Raw genomic sequence first — 24,358 nt, 5'->3', positions numbered from 1 at the left:
AAATACTAAATAAATCTTAAATGGAGTTGTAACTCCAGTGATAGAGTACTAACCTTGAGAGTAATAACGCAGAGACAGCAGCCAGGCCTTAAAATCAATCCCTGGTACAAGCACAAAAAGCTAATAATAATAATAATAATAATAATAATAATAATAATAATAATAAACTAGCCAGATACTCGTGGCTTATATCTATAAATCCTAGCTACTCAGGAGGCTGAGGTCTGGAAGATTTTGGTTAAAAGCCAACCCTGTTAGAGAAATCTTTGATATTTTTCTCTTCAGTTAACCATCAGAATTTCACAATTGGATACATGGTTCAAGTGGCAGATTACCAGCCTTGAGTGGAAAAGCTGAGGGTAAACAAGAAGCAATGAGTTCAAGCCACACACTTGCACACACATACACACACTCTCTATTCTGTATTTCCTTTCAGAGGTGGGTGGAGCCTATAAGATAAGTTCTTGGTATTTTAGAAATTAACCCGGGTCCTGCTACATTCTAGGCAACCCTCTACCACAGAGCTCCACCTCAAAGGCAGAACCTTATCCTGCTCTGTCTCCTCTCCCTGCTCCTCTGGAAGTGGGAAACATCTCCTGGATGGGAGAGCTGCCCTGTGAATATCCCTCTTGGAGTCAGCCTTGAGTGAGTATTCCATCTCAAAGGTCGTGCACAGACCGTACCACACTGTGCATGGCTTTACTATTGCTCAGTAACAGTCTTGAAATAGAAAATTAATGGCCTTTATTGCCTGTAGTCTTTAAGCATCCAGGCTGGAGCATCTAAGAAGGAAAAAAGAGAGTAAGGAGGTTGGGCAGGTGACATTCCTGTAACTTTTGTTTTAGAGCTTTGAGTGTTGGCCAGACCTTAAGATAAAAGACCAGGATATGCCAGGCACCTGTGGCTCACTCCTGTAATCCTAGCTACTTAGGAGACTAAGATCTGAGGATTGGGGTTCAAAGCCAGCCCAGGCAGGAGAGTCTGTGATGTTTTGATCTCCAATTAAACATGGAAAAAGCCAGAAATGGATTTGTGGCTCAGTTGGTAGAGTCCTAGTTAGCCTTGAGAAATATAGCTCAAGGACAATACCCAGGCCCTGAGTTCAAGCCCCAAAACACACACACACACACAAAAGCTTGATGATCTTGAGTCTGTCTATGTTAGCAAGCATCCTGTTGCCCAGTATTCTAGAGCTGTGCCTGTGTTGGTATCAGGGATAAGTGGAAAAGGCATAAGCTGCAATTTCTCCCCATTGCTGAAGTACTGACATTGACTCAGATTTCTTTCTGAAAAGACTCCTTCTTGGTTGGGCCCAAAAAGCTGCCTCTTCCTGGCTGCTACCCCAGGATCTTTCCACTGCAGGTTCACCATGTTGACCAAGATGTCACCACCCACATTGCAGCAACTGGCAATGCAGAACCTGCTAGAGGACCAGGCCTTGGCCATCTCTGCTCTGAATGTCCTTCCCTTGGATCTCTTCCGTTCTATGTTTACAGAGGTCACTATCAAGAACCACATGGAGGTGCTGAAGTCCATGGTGCAGGCCTGGCCCTTTGCATGCCTCCCCTTTAGGGCTCTGGTGCACAGAATAGCCTGAATGTCTTACAAGCCACCCTGGAGGGGCTTGATATGTTGCTTGAGCAGAAAGTGCAGCCCAGGTAAGGGGGAGCCAGGTTGCCAGCAAAGGAGGAACTTGGAGTCCAGCATTGAGACACACAGGAGTCAGGGAGAATGAGGTGGACGAATGAGAGACCTGAGGGGCCAGAGTATCTCTGGGCTTACTGCTGATCTCCTTCAGGAAGAAGACTTCTGAGTGTGGAAGTTTGCTCAGCCTGGCTGCAGGATCTACTCCCTACCTCATTCCATAGGTGATGGAAGTGGGAAAGGTGGGGAAAAAGCTGCAGGATGCCAGTGGCTCAGTCCTATAAATCCTAGATGTTTAGAGTGCTGAGTTCACAGTGGTTCAAACCTAGACATGACAAGAAAGTTCCCGGGGCTCTTACCTCAAGTTAGCCAAAAACACAAGTCAGCAGTAGAGGTGTGGTTCAATTGGTAGAGCAGTAGACTTGAGCAGAGAAGCTAAGGGACAGCACCCAGTCCCTGAGTTCAGGCCCCATGCCTGGCACACAAAAAAGAAAGAAAGAAAGAAAGAAAGAAAGAGAGAGAGAGAGAGAGAGAGAGAGAGAGAGAGAGAGAGAGAGAGAGAGAGAGAGAGAGAGAGAGAGAGAGAGAGAGAGAGAGGGAGGGAGAGAGGGAGGGAGAGAGGGAGGGAGAGAGGGAGGGAGAGAGGGAAGGAAGGAAGGAAGGGAAAGGAAAGGAAGAGAAGAAAAAGAAAAAAGAAAGAAAGAAGAAAGAAAGACTAGAAAAGGCAAGGGGAAATGTGGTGGGCTGGCTTGGCTAGATGGAATAAAAGCAGAGAGTAAACATTGTATCATGCATGTTCTGAGACTGTCCTGTATCTCTCCCAGTAGATGCAAACTGCAAGTGATAGATCTGCAGGAAGTGTCCCCAGACATCTGGACCTCGGGGTACATAGCAATGTCTCGAGCCTGCTCAGCACTGGCCTTGGCCATGACTGACAAGCCAGCGGTGAATCACCATCCAGAGATGACGGAAGACCCACCCTTGAGAATATTCATAGATGCCATCATCAGGGATGGCCCCCAGGATTGCATCCTAGCCTATTTGCTGCAGTGGGCTGAGACAAGAAAAGGCCAAGTTCAGCTGTGCTCTAAGAAGCTGCAGATTCTGTCAGTCTCCACCTCTAGAATATAAAGCATGCTGCGTGTACTTCTTCTGGCCTCCATCCAGGAGCTGGTTGTGGATGATTTCTAGAATCAAGAAACAATGGAAAATATGGTTCCTTATCTGAACCAAATGAAGAACTTTTGCATCCTTTCCTTCTCTGAGAGGAAGGCAGCATGCTGGACTTCCAGATTCAGAATTCCTGTATATACTTCATGCAACTACTGAAGCAGAAAAATTTCCAACACCTTTATATGCATGAAGTCTTCTTCCTCTATGGAAAGCTGCATAAGGTCTTCGGGTAAGCATGCAGAGCAGAGCTGGCCTTGGGTTTGGTAGATATGAACAGGTCTCAGCTGTGTGCAATGAGACACAGGAAGAGGCTCACCGACAAGTGTACTGCTTAGTTCCTACCGGGTTGTCTCAAGCACATCAGAAAGCAGGGCTCTTGCTGAGAATGTGCTCAGGGGAAGAAGCCCACTGTTGGGTCTTATGTGGGAGTGAGCAGTTGTGAGTTCCTCTGTAGGAAGTGAGTTTGAGCTGATACGATGGAAAATAGAAGGACAAGAGGGCCCAGAAGCAAGGGAAACAGGAAAGGATGCTTTGCAGGGATGGTGAGATGCAGGGGTGAGTGGGCCTGTGAGCAGGAATCCCACTTGTGTGGCCAGATAGTGAGGAGATGGAGCTGAAGAGAGGGCAGCCTGAGCCAGGCACAGGTGGCACTGAGAGATCTCAGTCAGCTGCATTCTGTAGTTGGTCTCCATCAGTACATCAGGACAAACTTTAATGACCTCTCCTACCCCACGTCAACTCTGATCACCACCACCATTTACCTCAGTCTCTCTGCTCTCTCTTCAGCACCATGAAGCCCTTGAAGACTCTGTTTTTGAATTCATGTCCACTGAAGGAAGCAGACTTGAGGAATCTGTCGCAGGGTCCCTGCACCAAACAGCTCAAGTACCTGCATCTCTGGTATGTGTTCCTGGGTAACTTCCATCCTGAGTCCCTCCGGGCTCTACTGGAGAAAGTGGCTAGCACCCTGGAGATCCTGGCCTTAGAGCACTGTGCAATCACTGATGGCCAGCTTTCTGCCATCTTGCCCACCCTGAGCCAGTGCTCCCAGCTCAGTTTGTTCAGTTTCTATGGGAACTGCATCTCCATAGCCACTTTGCAGAACCTGCTGAGCCACACAGCTAGGCTGAGCCAGTTAGAGCAAGGGGTGTATCCAGCCCCTCTAGAGAGCTATTCCAACCAATGTTTGTACCAGCGTGAAGTCAATGAGGAGAGATTTACCCAGGTCTGTGTGAGCTTGGTGCAGATCCTGAAGGACATACAGCCAGCCCATAAGGTCCAGATCTGTACCCATTACTGTATTTGTTATAGTAAGTGCCAATTCTACAGCCTGACACCCAGTGGCAACTGGGAAGTCACAGAAGAATATCCCTTTTCAGGGGATTTTAGATACTCTGAGGTTTGTGCATTTCACTAGTTTATGCTGTTTTCTTTTTTTTTTTTTTTGTCGGTCGTGGGGCTTGAACTCTGGGCCTGGGCGTTGTCCCTCAGCTCTTCAGCTCAAGGCGAGCGCTCTACCACTTGAGCTACAGCGCCACTTCCGGTTTTCTGGTGGTTTATTGGAGATAGGAGTCTCATGGTCTTTCTTGCCCGGGCTGGCTTTGAACCGTGATCCTCAGATCTCAGCCTCCTGAGTAGCTAGGATTACAGGCGTGAGCCACCAGCGCCCGGCTTTGCTGTTTTCTTGAGGTCTCTTGGACATGAACATCAATGTCCCTGTTAGGACACTGGTACCCCTTAGAGAGGACACAAACACCATGCCATTCCCCAAGGATAAAGGAGAGGAAAAGTTCCTGTCTTTTTCTGTCTTTCCAGTTTAGATGCAAGGAAGGTGATGTGGGGTATTCTGGGAACCTGTTTTCCTGAGTGGCTCTATGGAAATGGCCACCTCCTGATGATGCTCCTTACTATGTTCATTTAATAAACAAGTTATTTTAAGCCAGATGCCAGTGGCTCATGCCTGCAACTAGCTACACAGGATCTGAGATCTAAAGATCAAGATTCAAAGTCAACACAAGGCAGGAAATTCCACATGACTCTTTTTTTTTTTGGGGGGGGGGAAGGTCTGGTCCGGTTGTGGGGCCTGAACTCTGGGCCTGGGTGCTGTCCCTCAGCTCTTCAGCTCAAGGCTAGTGCTCTACCACTTGAGCCAGAGAGCCACTTCCGGCTTTTTTTCTTTTTTCTTTTGTGGTGCTGAGGAATCAAACCCAGGGCCTCATGCATGCAAAGCAAGCACTCTACCACTGAACCACCTTCCCAGCCCCACATGACTCTTATCTCCAATAAATTACTCAAAAAAGGCCAGAAATGGGTCTGTGGCTCAAGTGTTAGAGGTCTAGCCTTGGGAAAAAAGAATCTCAGGGACAATATCAAGAGCCTGAGTTGAAGCCAAAGGACCAGTAGAGGAATAAATAAATAAATAAATAAAAACAGCCTTTGTCTAACACCTGTAATCATAGCCACTTAGCAGGGTGAGAACTGGCATGGCTTAAGGGATAGAGTGCCAGCACTGAGCATGCAAGGCAATCAAGATTATGAGTTTAAACATTCTTAAGGGTAAGAAAAATCTAGCTTGTGTTTGGTTGCAATTCAGTATTCCCATATCTCCACAGGGGGGAGGGAGTGAGGGGTGGGGAGGGGTGAGGAAGGGATGGGGGAGGAGGGTTGCGGGAGGAGAGGATTAAAAACAGTTCAAGATGGGCTGGGAAGGTGGCTCAGTGGTAGAGCACTTGCCTTGCATGCATGAGGCCCTGGGTTTGATTCCTCAGCACCACATAAGCAAAAAGAAAAAAAGCCAGAAGTGGCGCTGTGGCTCAAGTGGTAGAGTGCTAGCCTTGAGCTGAAGAGCTGAGCGACAGTGCCCAGGCCCAGAGCTCAAGCCCCATGACCGGACCCTCCCCTCCCCCCCTAAAAAAAACAGTTCAAGAGCTTGTTGAGTTCTCCTGTACAGTTGTCACACTTATAATTCTAGCTATTCAAAATGCTGAGATTCAAAGATCAAGGCTCAAAGGCAATGAAGGGCAGTCTAAAAGTCTAAAAGATTATCTGCAATTATCTGCATTTCTTCCCAAACTAGAAGTAGAGTCCATGGTTCCAAGTGGCAGAACCCTGGCCTTCAGCAAAAAAGCTCAGGGATAGCACCCAGGCATTGAGTTCAAGCCCCAGAACCATCACAAAAAAAATAAGAAGCAGCCTAATTTTATTTAGGAAGAAATTGCTAGCTGAGCCAAGCACGTGTCTGAGTCCAGAGATCTTCACATCAGTAAATACTATAGCTGTGGCTGAGTGGAATGAGCTCACCCACATATGCATGACAGAGACACAGCACTGTCTCTAATTCTGCTGGGCCATTGCTGGAAGACAGGAAACCATCTGCACCAAGACAGAAATGGCTGGAAGCCACAGGATTATTCTCGGTTACAATGAATCAAAGAAGAGAGTGCTCACTGTTCTGTATAGGTGCTTATGTAATGACTGCTATTGTTGGACAAGTATGTGAACAATACAGGTGCATTGATAAATTTTTCTACAGTAAAGCTTGAATGAGAACCAAAACAATTTATGTACAGTTTATCTCTTATCAGTGAAAGGCAAACTTTTATAACAAATGTGTCAGTTAAATGTATATGGTTGTATCCTATAGCCAATCACAGAAGTGACATCAGCACACCTTAACCTCGCAATAATTAAAATAATAAATGATAAAACACACCTTTTATATATTATGAATCTTATGCAGTCTTATTTGTTTCAACCACATTCTGCGTATCAGTAAGTTTTGTGGCATGTTAGATAGTAAAAGTACTCATTTTCCTATCAATATTCAAATGTAATACTAGCTACTCTGGAATTTGAAATTTGAGTATCTGGGGTTCAAAGCCATTCAAGGCAGGAAAGAAAGCCCATCAGATTTTTATCTCTAAATACACACACACACCCCTAGAAGTAAAGCTGTAGTTCAAGTTGTAGAGCAGTCGCTTTAGCAAAGAGCTCAGGAATAGTGTCCAGACCCTGAGCTGAAATCCCAAACTAGCAGGCAAACAACAACCAAAAGTACCTGCCTCTTTCTCCTTCAACCTTATTTTTACTTGAAATCTGCTAGAAGAAATGGCAAACCAAAATTTGTTTTATGCACGAGTTAATACCACTGGCTCAGCAAATACAAGTTAGTTTGCTTTAGGCAGGACACTGTTTTTTCTTTTGTAATGGAAGAAATGCACTACAAACAAAGTAAGCCAGAGTTTTGCTTAGTGCAGGAGGCCCTTTATTATTGCTGCAGAAAACAAAAGCCTGGCTGAGTCCATGTTTCCCATTCTCCTTTACTGACATCTACCTGACAGGATGCTTCTTGCTGGGTTTTTGTATACTTAAACATTGTCAAGCTGTGAAAGAAAAATGGCGGGAGATGTGCTTTGGGTGAAAGGTGAGCAATAAAGTATCTGTATGTTCAAAAAAGTACCTGCCTCACTTTTATTAGCCAATAGCTAGAGGCTCACACCTGTAATCCTAGATGCTCAGGAGGCTGAGCTCTAAAGATCTGGCCAAACCTGAGGATAAAAAGGTCAAAGATCCCATCTATAAAATAACTACAAATAAAAGGACTGGTGGTCCACCATTTGCCTAGCAATCAGAAAGCACTGAGCTCAAACCCCAGTACTACCAAATCTAAAAAAAGGTCTTTGACTGTCCATTTTTATTGAGGTAAAATAGAGATAAAACAAACTTCATGTCCCAAGCACTGTAAAATTCAGTTTGTGGGGTGACCATCTCCAGATACTCATTATTTTTACAAACTAAAACAGTCTATATTTTTTAAAAATTAATTCCTCTTTCATAAATGCCTGTTGAACTGGTCAACAACTCTCTCAAGGGCTACTTTGTCCGAATTGTACAAATAAAAGCAGACAAACAATGTTTACAGACAGGATTCATCAGACTAACTGCTAAAACTGTTTGTTTCAAGTGATGAGGGGTAGTTGGAGCTGTCTGACAAGGCCAGGTTACTACCAGTACAAGATCCATTTTCTTTTTAAATTTCAGGAAGCTAAAATGTGTGGGAAGAGTTCACAAAAGGCTTTTGAGTTCTATGTTAAGGATGGCAATTTGTACATAGATGACAATGAGCTGGATACTTTCCTGAAAAATCTCTGTGAAAAGAAGATCTGCATATTAATAATAGTTCAACATACAAGAAGGACATAATGGATTTGTCAGATGGAGTGGAGCTGTACCCAACAGATCTGGCTCTTATTCTCTCTGCTGAAGACAAGAGGGTTGAGGACCACAATCACAAGCTGATACATTGTATCTACAGAAATAACTGCACTGTAGAGGAATAGTCTGTATTTTCTTCTATATCTGTAAATTTCACTTCAGTAGGTAGTTATCCAGGATGCCTGGCTTGTTTCTATAGCTTGTAATGTATGTATTTTTTGTAATGTATATGATTGGAAAGGAGAAAGCTTATGCTTAGACCAATTAATATACTCAATTTAGAATGTATACACACACACACACACACACACACACACATATACATATATACCTATTTTCATGAATGCAATTGGACCTTAAGATTTTTCCAAATATTTCATCAGAATGAGCTTTAAAATTCTAGCTTCTGATATGCAAATGCACCTTTGTCTTTGAATAAGATAATAGTCATGGTAAGCCAAGCATTCTTACACAATCATCTGCCTGTTCTTTTTTTTTAAAAAAAAGGTAAGAAAATCTTTTTGAGTGTACCTGAAAGATGGACTTCTTGGAAAATGTAAATCATTATATAAATGTAAATAATATAATTTCTATTTTTTTATTTTTTTATTGTGAAAATACTGTACAGAGGGGTTACAATTACATGGGCAAGATAATGAGTACATTTCTTATCAAGCATTGTAGCCTCCTCATTTGTTTCCCTTTCCCATCCCTTCCCATCCTCTCCCCGCCCCCCCCACTCAATCCTCCCCCCCTCCTAGCACCAAAGTTGTAAAGTTCGTTTTCAACATAACGACTTGTAAATCTCATTGTTGCAATGGGTCCACTTGTATCCCTATTTAAACGATTTGTTTTTCCCCTTCCCCTCCACAAATTATACCAACATCAAATATAGTAAAAGCAGGGGTTATACTGTGGGGGAGGGACATAGAAAGAAACAAAGAAATAATCTTATAAATGTGTTAGAAACAATCCCATGAAAGAAAAAAAAAAACATTTGAATACATATCCTAGGGTTCATTTCCCTAACATCACCTTATCTGATCTTTTCTGCTTGACTCAGACATATACTAGATATTGCAAATAAGGGAAACCATGGGACCTATGTTTCTTTGAGCCTGGCTTACTTCACTTAATATAATTTTTTTCCAAGCCTTTCCATTTCCTAACAAACGGGGCAATGTCATTCTTTCTGATGGAGGCATAGAGTTCCATTTTGTATATATACCACATTTTCTTCATCCATTCATCTACTGAAGGGCATCTGGGTTGGTTCCATATCTTAGCTATAGCTCCCCTATGACCCAGAAATCCCACTTTTGGGCATTTACCCAAATGTTCACAAACTAGACCACACTAAAGCTACCAGCATGACTATGTTTATTGCAGCATCATCTGCTTGTTCTATAAACTATGTCTACACTATTATTCCCAGCTATTAGGAGGAATGTACTTTTACATGTATATCAATAAAAAATCATTTGTGGCTTTCAGAAGTTGACAGTTTACTAATCCTTTGAATCAATATCAAATGATTGTCTTGAGTTGATTTGGTAACAAAGGATGGCAGCACCAGATGACACAAAAATCTGTCTGATTTGACACTGATATGTTGACCAAGATGTCGACTGTCAGAAAGCATGTTATTTCATTTTCTAAACTATTTTATGTGTTTCAAATTATAATTATTCTAGTAAACTGATGCCTTATGTCATACAGTGTATGTAACCTTCAATTAAGTTTATGATGTTGAGTATCCTAGGTTCTTGTTTGCACACTAGCTGCATATTCTTTCTATGTAGAATTGTTCATTTACATCATGGGTATCTGCAACCTCTGAAAATATGTTTTTCTGTCTATAACAACTACAGAGTTGGAGGATATTACTTCCCCTCCATTCTTTTGTGTGGCTGATTTGTGTCCGTTCCTACCAACTTAAAGGAAACTATGTGACAGAATTAAAATTACTTCACTGTTCAACACAGTTCTAAAAGGGGTTTTCCAAATACTCTAGACCTAGTCCCCTAGTCCTGCTTCTTAATTTGATGTCTGCACAACTTTCTCTGATATAAACACAACGGCTCAAGTACCAGATTCCCACTTATCTGTGAGCTCCCTTGTTAACACAAAGAACATGACAAGAAGAATAAGGTTGTTTTCATTAAAAAAAAAAAAAAACATTAAGTAGAATATCAGATGAGAACGTAGGAAGAAGAGAAAAACCCAATCACGTGGAAGGATTATTTTTGGGGGGGGTCCAGTCATAGGGCCTGGACTCTGAGCCTGGGCGCTGTCTCTCAGGTCTTCAGCTCAAGGCTAGCACTCTACCATTTGAGCCATAGCGCCACTTCCGGCTTTTTTTCTCTTTTGCTTTTGTGGTGCTGGGGAGTAGAACCCAGGGCCTCAGGCATGCAAGGCAAGCACTCTACCACTGAGCCACCTTCCCAGCCCATGTGGAAGGATTTAAAACAAAACAGACCACAACCCTTGTGTCCATTGGGAGTTGCACAAGGTCTCGTTCTTCTTAATAGAGTGCTGGGGAAAAGATGGGCTGTGATTGATCCCCAACAGCATTGCTTTTGTGTTCCTGGGTGTTGAGCTCTGGGGACAATACTTTTCTTTCCCCTCCAAGTGTCAGAGTATCCCAGTAGTAGCCATGCCCACATCCTCCCCAACCCCAACTCCTCCCTTGCCTGCAGAAATGTTGCTCTCACCATAGCCACATATGTGATGCCCAGGACATGAACAGCATGGAGGGAGAAAGGCCTTCATCACCCCTATCATTGTGTCAGTGGCCCTGTTCTCCTCTGCCAGGTATCCCCATCTGAACCCAGTCTGGGCCTCACTTTCTTGAGAGCTGATGCAGCAAAGACTTCTACCTCAGAACCCAAATTAGGGTTGATCCCAGCACTGGACCCTGATGACAGCTCCTCCTAGCTGCCAACACCATGGAGCATTTGCATCCTTACTTTGCTGTCTGTGCCTGGCTTTGCCAAGCCCTTTCTCATTTTAAATGTATAGAGCAAGATCACAAACCACCACGGTGCTCTGTGCGGGGAGCAGGGTCATGATCTGTGTGACTCGTTTGTTTTTTGTTTTGTTTTGTTTTTTAAGTTGTGACTCTAGTTTTAGTTCTATTCTGAGGAACTGTTAAAGGAGACTAATAGAGAGATATGGACAGAGCCAGTCCCAAGAAACCAAAAACTCTAAGGGACAGTGCTCAGAAACTTAATTCAAGCCAGAGTACAAGCAAACACACACACACACACACACACAGAGAGAGAGAGAGAGAGAGAGAGAGAGAGAGAGAGAGAGAGAGAGAGAGAGAGAGAGAGAGAGAGAGAGAGAGAGAGAGAGAGAGAGAGAGAGAGAGAGAGAGAGAGAACTCAAATGGAGAATGGACAGAGCAGAAGATATTTCTCCCATCTCCCGGTGGGACATATTTCGAATGCTCTGCTTACACATGACTCCAATCTTTCTCATCCACTTTCACATTTCAGTCCCCAATATCCCTAACAAGGCTTTCATGGAGTAGTGGATTCCTCTCTTGAATAAGTCCTACACACGGTGGTTTTTTGTTGTTGTTGTTGTGAAAATATCATACAGAGGGGTTACAATTGCATGGGCAATGTAATGAGTACATTTCTTATCAAGCATTGTTGCCTCCTCCTTTGTTTCCCCTTCCCATCCCTTCCCATTTTCCCAAACTTTCTTTGATTTGTTGTGTTTCTGTGTCTCTATTAAGAAAATTTCGGCCTGTGCCAAGGAGAAGTCGGGTTTCTCCTATTTCTTCCTGTAGTATGTTCAGGGTGTCTGCTTTGACTCCAAGGTCTTTGATCTATTTGGAGTTGATTCTGGTACAGGGTGATATATAAGGTTCTATCTTTAGTTTTCTAATGTGATTAACCAATTTTGCCAGCACCATTTATTGAAGAGGTTGTTTTTCTTCCATTGTATTTGTTTAGCTCCTTTATCGAAGACTAGGTGGCTATAGGTCTGGGGGTTCATTTCTGGGTTTTCAGTTCTATTCCATTGGTCCTCAGGTCTTTTCTTGTGCCAGTACCAAGCTGGATTTTTTACAATGGCTTTGTAATAGAGTTTGAAATTTGGTATTAGTATTCCTCCAGCACTGTTCTTTCTGTTAAGGAACATTTTTGCTGTTCGGGGTTTTTCATTGTTCCATATGAATTTTTGGGTTGCTTTTTCTATTTCATTGAAGAATGGGGTTGGGATATTTATATGTATCACATTGAATTTGTAGATAGCCTTTGGAAGTATTGCCATTTTCACAATGTTAATCCTCCCAATCGAGAAGCATGGAAGGATTTTCCACTTCCTAAGTTCTGCTTTGATTTCCTTTATCAGGTTTTTCAGGACCTATGTTTCTTTGGATCTAGCTAACTTCACTTATTATAATTTTTTCCAAGTCTTTCCATTTCCTAACAAAGAGGGTAGTGTCAGTCTTTCTGATGGAGGCATAGAATTCACACACACTAGGGCTTGGAAGGTGGCTCAGTAGTAGAGCGCTTGCCTTGCATGCATGAGGCCCTGGGTTCAATTCCCCAGCACCACATAAGCAAAAAGAAAAAAAAGTTGGAAATGGTGTTCTGACTCAAATGGTAGAGTGCTAGCCTTGAGCTGAAGAGCTGAGGGACAGTGCCCAGGCCCAGAGTTCAGGCCCCACAATCGGACCCCCCCCAAAAAAAGAATTCACATCCACACACACAATCACCCCCCCACACAACATACATAAGTATATATCACATTTTCTTGATCCATTCATCTACTGGGGAGCATCTGGGTTGGTTACATGTCATAGCTATGGTAAACAATACTGCAATAAACATAGTTGTGCTGGTAGCTTTAGTGTAGCCTGGTTTGTGAACATTAGAATAAATGCCCAAAAGTGGGATTGCTGGGTCATATGGGAGCTCTAGGTGGAGTCTTTTGAGGAAACTTCATACTGTCTTCCAAAGTGGTTGAACAAGTTTACACAACAATGAAGCAGTCTTCTTTCGGCTATATCCCATCCAGCATGTGTTGTTATTAGCTTTCTTGATTGTAGCCATTCTAACTGAGGTGAGGTGGAATCTCTATTTATTCTAATTTTCATTTCTTTTGTGATTAGAGAGGTTGAGCATTTCTTCATGTGTCTATTGGCCATTCTTATTTCCTCTTCAGAGAAGTCTCTCTTTAAGTCTTTAGCACATATAAATTGGGCAGTTGTTTCTTTGAGGATTTGTTGTTGGGGGATTTAATTTTTGGAGTTCTAAGTATATTTTAGATATGAGACCCTTGTCTATTGTATGGTTATTGAAGATCTTCTCCCAATCTGTGGGCTTTTTCTATTGATCTTTCTAGCTATGTCTTTTGCCATGTAGAAGCTCTGTAGTTTGATTCAATCTCATTTGTCCAAACTTTCTTTGATTTCTTGTGATTCTGGGTCTTTATTAAGAAAATTTCAGCCTCTGCCAAGATCATGTAGAGTTTCCTTCCTGTATTGTGTTCAGGGTGTAGGCTTTGACTCTGAGGTCTTTGATCCATTTGGAATTGATTCTGGTGCAGGGTGATATATAAGGATCTATCTTTAGTTTTCTACATTGATTAACCAGTTTTGCCACCATTTACTGAAAAGGCTGTCTTTCTTCCAGTATATATTTTAGCTCCCTTATTGAAGACAAGGTGGCTATAGGTCTCTGGGTTCATTCTTGGGTCTTCAGTTCTATTCCATTGGTCCTCAGGTCTGATCTTGTGCCAATACTAAGCTGCTTTGATTACTATGGGTTTGTAGTAGAATTTTAAATGTGGTATTGGTATTGATATTCCTCCAGCACTGTCGTTTCTGCTAAGGATTGTTTTTGGTATTTGAGGTCTTTTATTGTTCCACATGAATGTTTGGGTTGCTTCTTCTATTCCATTAAAGAATGAGGTTGGGATAGTGATATGTATTGCATTTAATTTGTAGATAGCCTTTGGTAGTATTGCCATTTTCATGATGTTAATCCTTCCAATCCAGGAACATGGGAGGTTTTTCCACATTCTAAGTTCTGCTTTGATTTTCTTTTTCAGGTTTTTAAAGTTTTCATCATACAGGTCCTTCACTTCTTTATTTAACTCCTAGGTATTTTTTTTGTGGAGCTATTATAAAAGGAGTTGCTTTCCTGATTTCAGCTGCACTCTTCTCATTTTTGGCATACAGAAAAACCTTTGATTTTTGAGGGTTAATTTTATACCGTGCTACATTACCAAAGTTTCAAATCAACTCGAGTAATTTGGGAGTGGGGTCCATGGGATTCTTTAAATACAAGATCATGTCATTTTCAAAGAGGGAGAGTTTAATTTCATCTTTCCCTATTTGGATCCCCTTTATGCTGTAGGTAGGTATTCTAATACTAAGTTGAAGAGAAGTAGAGAAAGTGGACATCCTTGTCTCATTCCTGAGTTTAGAAGAAATTCCCTTAGCTTTTCACCATTAAGTATAATTCTGAATGTAGGTTTGTCATACACACCATTTAATATATTGAGGAATGTTGCATAGATTCCTAGTTTTTCCAGAGCCTTGATCCTAAAGGGGTATTGGATCTTGTCAAATGCTTTTTCTGCATCTATTGAGATAATCATGTTTTTCTATCCTTTCTCTTGTTGATGTGATGTGTTATATTAATTGATTTCCGCATATTGAACCAGTGTTGCATCCCTCAAATGAATCCTGTTTGATCGTGGTGTATGATTTTTTGAAGAGATATTGAGGTCAATTGGACAAAATTTTGTTGAGAAATTTTGCATCAATGTTCATCAAAGTAATGGGTCTATAGTTCCCTTTCTTTGATGAGTTCCTGCATGGTTTTGAGATGAGAGTTATGATGGATTCATAGAAATAGTTTGGGAGTGAACTTTGAATTTTTACTTTCATTGAAGATTTCAAGGAGTATTGGTGTGAGTTCTGCTTTGAAGGCCTTGTAGAATTCCGCTGTAAATTCATCCAATACTTGGCTTTTCTTGGGTGGGAAGATTCTTATTGCTGTTTTTATTTTGATGCTTGATATGGGCCTGTTAAGTTGGTACAGTTTTGGCACATTGATATTTTCGAGAATATTGTTCATTTATTCCAAATTCTCAAACTTATTAGCATGAAGTTTTGAGAAGTATTCCTTTATAATGTTCTGAATCTTGGTTGTTTCTGTGGTGATGTTTCCATTCTCATCTCCAAGATTTTTAATTTGGGTGTGTGTATTCTTTTTCTGATAAGGTTTACTAAGGGTCTGTCAATTTTATTAATTTTTTAGAAGAACCAATTCTTTTTTATTCTTTCTATAGTTTTTATTTTTGGATTCTAATGCATTTGCTTCTTATTTAATTTTAATTACTTGCTTCCATCTACTGGATTGGAGTTTAGCTTGCTGCTCTTTTTCAAGGAGCTTCAGGTGCCTTGTTAAATTGTTGCTTTCAGATCTCTCCAATTTGTTGATGTAGGAACTAAGAGCTATAAACTCAACTCTGAGTACTGCCTTTGCTGTGTTCCAGAGGAGCTGGTATTTTATGTGTTCATTTTTGTCACATATCATAAACATTTGAATTTCCTTTCTAATTTCTTCTGTGACCCTCTGTGGTTCAACTTTAAATAGATTCCTTGAGAATTGTTTCATCTATAGACCTACCTCAAGGTACTCAATGACTTGGTGTGTGAGCTGGGAAAGCTTCTGTGACCCAGATATCACTGTTTTTCACATATGCACAAATGACAGAGAGGAAAAGCCAGCTCACTAACTTTCTACAGAAGAATAGCCCTCTAGTGTATGTTGATCAAATCCTGTTTCAAGAGCTCTTCTACTTCTAATTACCTTCCTAAGTCTACAAATTCTAATTCCAACCACTTTGCAAATAGGGTCTAAACAATTAATGTGTGTAGAGAAAAGCATTCAACCCAACAAGTCTTGAGATTTCAACTTAATTAAATTTGTAATACTTACTTACCTACCCAAATTTCTGTGACCTCTGTGCAGGCTCAACGTAAAGGAATACCAATTGGTTCTGTCCCTGACCCTCCCAGTTGAGTAAATCAACAATAATACCCATCTGCTACCCAACATAACCCTGGGGTTTGAGATCTATATTTCATACTATGTAGAATTGATGTGTTTGAGAATCCACTCACCTTACTGTCTGGGAAGAATAAAAATAGCCCTAATTTCACCTGCAGGAGAGACAGCAAAGCTGTAGCAGTACTCACAGGAAACTCAAGCACATCTACCCCAACTGGGACACTGCTATACTTCTAAAAATGTCCACAGGTGATATTAGGAGGGGTGGGGAGATGGGAAGGCATGTTCCTCTTGTCCCTGTCCTCAACAGGCTGAAGAAGGGGAAAGGAAGCATTAATATTATGAACTTCTCATATTGAATGACCTCAAAGGAAAAGACACCCAAAATTGCTTGGGTGTCCCTTTTATCTTTGTTGGAAAACATAAAAGGAGAGATTCTAAGAGAGAAAAGGATGACAGGTTCTGAACCTTATCCATTCATTTCTACAAAGATCTTTACACGTGGGAAAAGCAAACCTTCCCTCCCAACACTGCCAGTTGTTGTTTAGTTCACATCAGGACTGAAACTCTGACTTTGACTATTTTCTTCCTTTTACTTTTCCCCTTTTTAATTCAGTTTTTGGTGTTTTGATCGTCTCCTAAGTGACCATGGACAGTTCAATACTGTCTATCAGATGGCTAGCAAGGACTCAGCTCTAGCCTTGGCCATGGTCTCCTTGATGCTTCATTTCAGCTGGACCTGGGTGTCACTGTTCATCACTGAAGATGACTATGGTAGTTCTTCTCAGAATTGACAAAAGAAATGGAGTCTGTCTTGCCTTTGCAAACACAATCACATACAATCCATACCAAAGTTCACAAATGATGCCTTGACACATGGCCTGATTACAGAATCATCAACCAATGTGATTATCATTTATGGGGACAGTGAATTTCTACTAAGCTTTATTCTTAAATTAGGGGACTTTTTGTTTTGGTTTTTGATTTTCCTTTTGTTTTTTGTTTTGTTTTGTTTTTTTTGCCGGTCATGAAGCCTGTACTCTGGGCCTGGGTGCTGCCCTCAGCTCTTGAGATCAAGGCTAATGCTCTACCACTTGAGCCACAGCACCACTTCTGGCTTTTTCTGCTTATGTGGTCCTGAGGAATTGAACCGAGGGCCTCATGCATGCAAGGCAGGCACTCTACCACTGAGCCACCTTTCCAGCCCAAATTAGGGGACTTTTAATTACAGGGAAAGTCTGGGTTATGAACTCTCCCTTTGATGAGATGACCCTCAGTAAAAGATATTTCCTGCTAGACACTTTCTATGCACCCCTCACCTTCTCTCACCACCATGGGAACATTTCTGGGTTCACCAGTTTGATTCTGTCAGCTGAGTATTCATGAACTCAGAACATATTTCCCATCCTAACTTATGGATTCAGGCTGTTCAGTGTATATTGATTAAGTCTGACTGTACAAAATTGGGGCACACTGGAATGGTGCTGGGGCACATTTTTGACACAGCTCTGTCAGAAGAGAGTTATAATATTTACAATGCAGTGCACGCGTGGCCCAAGCCCTTCACGAGATGCTTCTTCATCACATGGAAGAGTGACCAGAACAGAATGAGCAACCAAGGGCATTTCTCTCTTCACAGGTAATGACTTATCTTTTGAGTGCTCTAGGTACAGTGTCATTCTAGAACCTTTCATAGCAGATGGAATGAGGAGGTAGTCTGGCTCCTTTTTGGAAAATACAAGTTGCACTTGGCCCATCATGCTCCCCATGAAATGACCAAACAGCTGTTTGACAACATTTTCTGAATAACACTGCATCTTTGAGAAGGAAGTGCTGTGTCTTCTGTCCCCATCCTCACTTTGTAGAGAAGTTTTCAATTGTACAAATCTGAATTCTCCTTGTAACTGATTAAAATAACAGGTCAAGGTTGACTAGTGCTTGAAAACCTTAAGATTTTCTGGACATAAATCTCTCACACTGTGGATCAACGCAGGCTACTTATGAGGCTGAGATCTGAAGATTTCAGTTCAAAGCCAACTCAAGCAGAGAACTACATGAGACACTTATCTCCAATTAACACAAAAAAGGCAGAAGTGGAGCTGTGGCTCTAGTAGAAGCTTCTTAGCCTTGAGAAAGTAAAAACAAAAAAAACCCTCAAGTTGAGTGCCAGGGACGAGGTTCAAGCCCCAGCATAGGCAAACAGAGATACCATAAACTAAGTCATGCTTAAGGTAATTTTTCATAGCTGTCATAAATATTCTATGATTCTACTGAGTTTTATTTTACCTATTTTTCAGACTGACTCTGATCACATTCATAAAATAAGTTTGCTGGAGAGACAGTGAAGGTCTGTCTTATTATATTTCATTATTTAGGTGGATGTGGCTGGAGTTTTAATCTCTTAAACTTGGGTCTCTGCATCCTGTCCTTGGTTTTAGAATCTTGGTAGCACTTCAGTTCTCTACAAACCTGCATTTGCTCCAGTTGGTTGGATTCCTGTGCTGAGTGTGAATTGTGTGGTAGGAATGAAAGTTAATCGGTGACTCTCCATTATATTGGATTACTGTGATCACTCTGGGAAGCACTTCAACATAAGGTAATGTGTGTCTTTTAGCGGCATCCTTTTTTGAAGAAGATCCAATTTACCAGTACAGGCAGAGAACAAGTGGTTTTGGATGAGGAAAGGAAAATGGAGGCAGAATATGACATTGTGTAGTTCTGGAATTTTCCAGAAGGTCTGAGACAAAGGGTGAAAGTTGGCAAGTTTTCTCCATCTAGGCCACATGGTCAACAACTGACTGTTCAAAAATCTGATAGAGTTGCCAATAGGAATTACCAAGGTGGGTCATTTCTACATCTTTCACTTTCTCCTTTAAAAAAATATTGTTATTATGAAGTAGTTGTAGAATGAGTATAGTAAATAAAATTTTAAAAGCTACCATCATTCTTATTGTAAAATGTCAAATTATTCCAAGGAGGAGATAAAACAGCAGGAACAGTATAGATGGTTATATCCATGTCTCCCCAAACAACAGGTTCCAATAAGGGAGCATTAGGAACAAAGGCCCAATAACTTACATTAGCATTAGCATGGACAGAGTTTACATTAAGCAGGGCGCACAAGGCCAGGAACAAGTTCTCGGCCGTGACAGGTTTACCAGTGTGTTGTAACATCTTTTGTCCTTCTCCAGTCAACTTTTTAACGTGCACCCAGGTGGGCAGTGGGGATTTCTTCTTCCTCAACTGGTGGCCGATTCCTTGTAGGATACGGGGCTGTCCTCACTGGGCCATGTCTTTATCCATTGGGCAGGAAGCCAGTATTGTTTGCCATCCTGTGTAGACACAAAACCCCATACTCGCCCCTTATGTAATAATGTTCCTAGTTGCCATTCTGCATTCAATGCAATCTTAATCCATATGGGAGCATTTAAATAAGTTTTTTTTTGATATTTGTTCAAAATAGTGCTCAGCTCTAGTTAAAATATCTCCTTGTGGTAAGTTTAAAAAGTTACGAACAAAAAGAGCTTGATGTAAAATTATTTTAGGATTTTGCCTGGAAAACCACAAAATATCCATACCTTCATCCAACCTTTTCCTACTTTTTAATTTTTTAATTTATTGTTTTAGTGTGTCATGAACTTGTTCAATAATGGCTTGTCCTTGGGTGTTATATTCTATTCCTGTAATACATATTACATCATAAAGTTCACAAAATCTTTTAAATTTGATACTTTTAGGCAGGTCCATTATCAGTCTTTATTTTGTCAGGCACTCCCATAATGGCAAAAGCTTCCAATAAGTGTTCTATTACATGGTTAACAGTTTTTCCCGTAAGGGCAGAAGCCCAAACAAATTTGGAATAAGTATCTATTGTAACATGTACAAAGGAAAAATGGTCAAAGGCTTGTACATGGGTTATATCCATTTGCCAGAGCTTGTTAGGTTGTAATCCTTGAGGATTTACTCCAGCAGTTACAACTCTCAAATGCATTGGTCTGCAGATAGGACACCTTTTTATAATTTGTTTAGCTTGAGAATAAGGTATTTTATAATGCATATGTAAATAGCTAGCATTTGTATGTAAATGAGCATGATCCTGTTCAGAAGAAGCAAAACTAATTTATCAACCTGATTATTGCCATATACAAGGTACCCAGGTAGCAAAGAGTGAGCCCTAATGTAAGTTACAAAAACTTTGGCATTACATTGTTGCAGTGATGCTTATAATTGTTTAAATAATTGATTTAGCTGGGGTTTAGATGAATATGTAACAGCAGTGACTATATTAGTCACAACTCCTACATCATAGGCAGAATCAGTAACAATATTAATATCTCCCACAAAATCTTGTAACACCTTAATAATAGCAAAAAGTTCATTTTGTTGAACTGATGTTAAAGTAGTTGTCTGTACCCAATATTTATTTGTTGTCCAATAAGCACTTTTTGTTTTGGAGCCATCTGTAAAAAACGATAAGAGCAGTGGGAATAGGGACCTTGGTAATTATATCATTAATGACAAATTGTTGTTTATGCAAGCAATCCCATAATCTACCTTTGGGAAAATGGTAGGAAAATTGCCCAGTAAAATTTACTAATGCTATTTGCAGCATTTCAAACATGTTTAACAAATATTCTACTTGGTTTTTTGGCAAAGGAAAAATAATTTCAAATAAATCATACCCCGATAGGTGTCACTGTTTGTCTAGAAACAACATATCCTAATTTTTTTATATATTTTTTAGGTGCTATTTTAATTGTGATAAAAATTTAACACAGAGTTTAGTAGGTTTTTGAATTACTTTAGTCCAAGAGCCATAATGCTCTTCTACCGGCTGAATCCTTTCCCATGCCTATGTCTTGTAACTGCTTATGGATCTCTTTTGGAGAGTTCACTTGCATATTGTTCTGTTTCACTTAACATGGGAAAGGTTATGACCTGCACACATGGATTATTGCTCTGTGCATTTTGTCTAGCCCTTTCTGTACATAACTCAGTAAACCACATTTGCCATTGTAGGTATTTAGGTTCCTTAAGCAAGGCTCTACAAAGCATCTTCCAATCCTTGGGAGCAAAATTATTGTAATGTTGAGCAAGCCCATTAAGCAATTCCTTAACATAATGAGACTGAGGACCATACAATGTCATTGCCTTTTTAAGTTTCTCAATATCATCAACAGCAATACCTTCATATCTAACTGGTTGAGCTATACCATTCATAGGGGGTCGTCGAATTACAGGATAAGAAAAAATAGATATTTCATCATCAAACTCACTGTCTGAGCCCTCTGTTTTGTGAGGGAGTGACGCTGTAAAAATTGTATCGACCAGTGGAGGAGCCCAAGGCTGCTTTACTTTCATTTCTCAGGTTCTCCTTTCACTCTGCTAATTTCCAACTCCATATGTTGTAATTTTGATAAAATCAATTCCATTTGCACAGACATTTTATTTACACTTTCAGTTTGTTCCTTTTCAGCCTTCTTTACCTCTTGTTTTTTCTCTGCTAATTGCAATGCATCCTTATCTATTGCGTCCTTAACCTCAGAGTCCAATTGTAAATCTACAATAGAAGGGGTGGCCTCTTTCTTAAGTCTGCTATTAATCTTTCCTCATTCAAAGCTTTAAAAATGGTATGTAAAATAGCCCAAATGGACCAAAATCTAACCTTTTCCCCTTCTCGAACAGCTCTTTCTACATTATTCTTTACTCGTTTCCAATTATCAACATCTAATGTTCCTTCATCAAGGAACCAAGGATTCCATTCCCGAACTACATTAATACACATTTCTATGTCAGAAGAAGAAATATTTATACCATAAGCAGCAAGTAAATGTTTAAGCATATGTAAGTAGGAAATAGACTTAACTTGTCCCATCACCCTGTAATTAAAAGTACTTACCTGACTATCCCTTCCTGAAATCAACAATGCAGGGTCCCTGTTGGAGTGCCAATTCTCAATGTCTAGTGCGTTGGGGTCCCTGGGTAATGGTCACGAAATCACCAGGACACAGGGGATGCAGAGTGCAAACAGCAATTGCCACTGCATGCTGTGCTTTATTGTTAGTGGGTATTTAAAGACAAGCAAGCATGATCTTTGCCAAGATCTGGTCAGAAGACATTTACACAAAAAATTTCAACAGATACATTTTTACTTGACCTATGGGACAATGTCTTGGGATATTATTATCTAAACTATTTTAGAGCAAGCTCAAACCACTTCTCCAATCTCAGGAAAATGCTTGACCAGCTGTTCATGCTTAAGCAAGCATAAGAGCTACTTCCTCAGCTCCAAGGTGTCTGTGACATGAGTTTTGAGATAGGGAAAGAGAACATTTTCCCTCTCTAGCCCAGCAAGCCAAGGGCTTTCCTAATACTCAAACACAGTCCTCAGATAATCCTGAGGCCAGAGACTGGATCATTCTGCCCCTTCAACATAGACCCTGAGTCTTCACACTGGTGTATGATTTTTTTTTGATGAGTTGTTGAAGTCATTTGGACAAAATTTTGTTGAGAAATTTTGCATCGATGTTCATCAAAGATGTGGGTCTATAGTTCTCTTTCTTTTATGAGTCCCTGCCTGGATTTAGGATGATTATGATGATGTCACAGAAAGAGTTTGGGAGTGAATTTTCACTTTCAATGTCACTGAAGAGTTGGAGGAGTACTGGTGTGATTTCTGCTTTGAAGGCTTTGTAGAATTCAGCTGTAAATCCATCTGATCCTGGGCTTTTCTTGCATGGGAGGTCTCTCATTGATGTTTCTACTGCAATGCTTTATGTGGATTTGTTAAGTTGGTTTAAATAATTTGGTTTAGTTTCAGCATGTCGATATTTGCTAGAAAATCGCCACTTTTTCAGATTCTCAAACTTATTAGAATAAATGAGAAGTACAAGTTGTCATGTCGAAAACGAACTTTACAACTTGGTGGGGGAGGTTTGGGGGGGAGGGAGGATGGGAAGGGATGGGAAGGGTAAAGAAAGGAGGAGGCTACAATGCTTGATAAGAAATGTACTCACTATCTTGCCCAGGTAATTGTAACCCCTCTGTACAGTATTTTCACAATAAAAAAATAAAAATTAAGGAAAAATTTTTTTGAGAAATATTCCCTTATAATGTTTTGAATCTTGGTTGTTTCTGTGGTGATGTTTCCATTCTCATCTCTAAGTTTATTTCTTTGTGTGTTCACTTCTTTTCCTGATAAGATTTGCTAAGGATCTGTCAATTTTTTAAATTTTTTTGAAGAACCAATTCTTTCTTTTGTTGGTTCTTTCTATGTTTTTTTTGGATTCTAATTCATTTATTTCTAATTTAATTTTAATTATTTTTTCCATATTCTGGATTGGAGTTTATCTTGCTGCTCTTTTTCAAGGAGGTTCAGATGTCTCATTATATTGTTGCTTTCAGATCTCTCCAATTTGTTGATGTAGGAACTCAGAGCTATAAACTTGCTTCTGAGTACTGCCTTTGCTGTGTCCCATAGGAGTTGATAATTTGTGTGTTCCTTTTTGTTGAATATCATAAACATTTGAATTTCCTTTCTAATCTCTTCCATGACCCATTTGTGGGACAACTTTAATTGGATTTCTTAAGAACTGTTTCATCTACAGACCTCATGGTACTCAATGACTTGGTGTGTGAGCTGGACAAGCTCCTGTGACCCAGTTATCACTGCTTTTCACATATCCACAAATGAAAGAGAAGAAAGCCAGCTTTCTCACCTCTGCAGTCTCAGAAGAATAACATTCTAATGTATGTTTATCAAACCCTGTTTCAGGAGCTCTCCTAAATCAAATTACCTTCCTAAGACTTCAAATTCTAATTCCACACTCTTTGCAGATAAGGTCTAAACAATTAATATGTGTAGAGACAAACATCCAATCCATCCAAGTCTTGAGATTTCCACTTAATTAAATTTGTAATACCCATTTACTTACCCAAATTTCTGTAACCTCTGTGCAGGCTGATCTGTTTGAGAATCCACTCACCTTACTTTATGGGAAAAATAAAAACAGCCCTAATTACACCTGCAGGAGAAACAGCAAAGCTGTAGCAGTACTCATAGAAACCTCAAGCTCATCTGCCCCAACTGGGACACTGCTATACCGCTAAAAATGTCCACAGGTGAGACTAGGAGGGGTGAGGAGATGGGAAGCCATGTGCCCCTTGTACCTGTCCTCGAAAGGCTGAAGAAGGGGAAAGGAAGAATTGATATTATGAACATCTCATATTGAATGACCTCACAAATTGGGTGAGGTGTCCATATTATCTTTGTTTGAAGAGATAAA

The 24,358-nt window shown here is 40.5% G+C and overlaps 1 pseudogene; it reads left to right on the top strand.

Moving 5' to 3' along the window:
• The first annotated feature begins 1,369 nt into the window (after window positions 1-1,369).
• Window positions 1,370-24,182, top strand: LOC138813668 (PRAME family member 15-like; annotated as a pseudogene).
• Window positions 24,183-24,358: the final 176 nt, after the last annotated feature.

This window comes from Dipodomys merriami, unplaced genomic scaffold, assembly GCF_024711535.1.
Source record: "Dipodomys merriami isolate MVZ:Mamm:240054 unplaced genomic scaffold, mDipMer1.0.p SCAF_6, whole genome shotgun sequence".
NCBI lineage: Eukaryota > Metazoa > Chordata > Mammalia > Rodentia > Heteromyidae > Dipodomys > Dipodomys merriami.
Note: the sequence above shows the minus strand (reverse complement) of the source record. Positions and strands in the feature narration are given on the sequence as shown.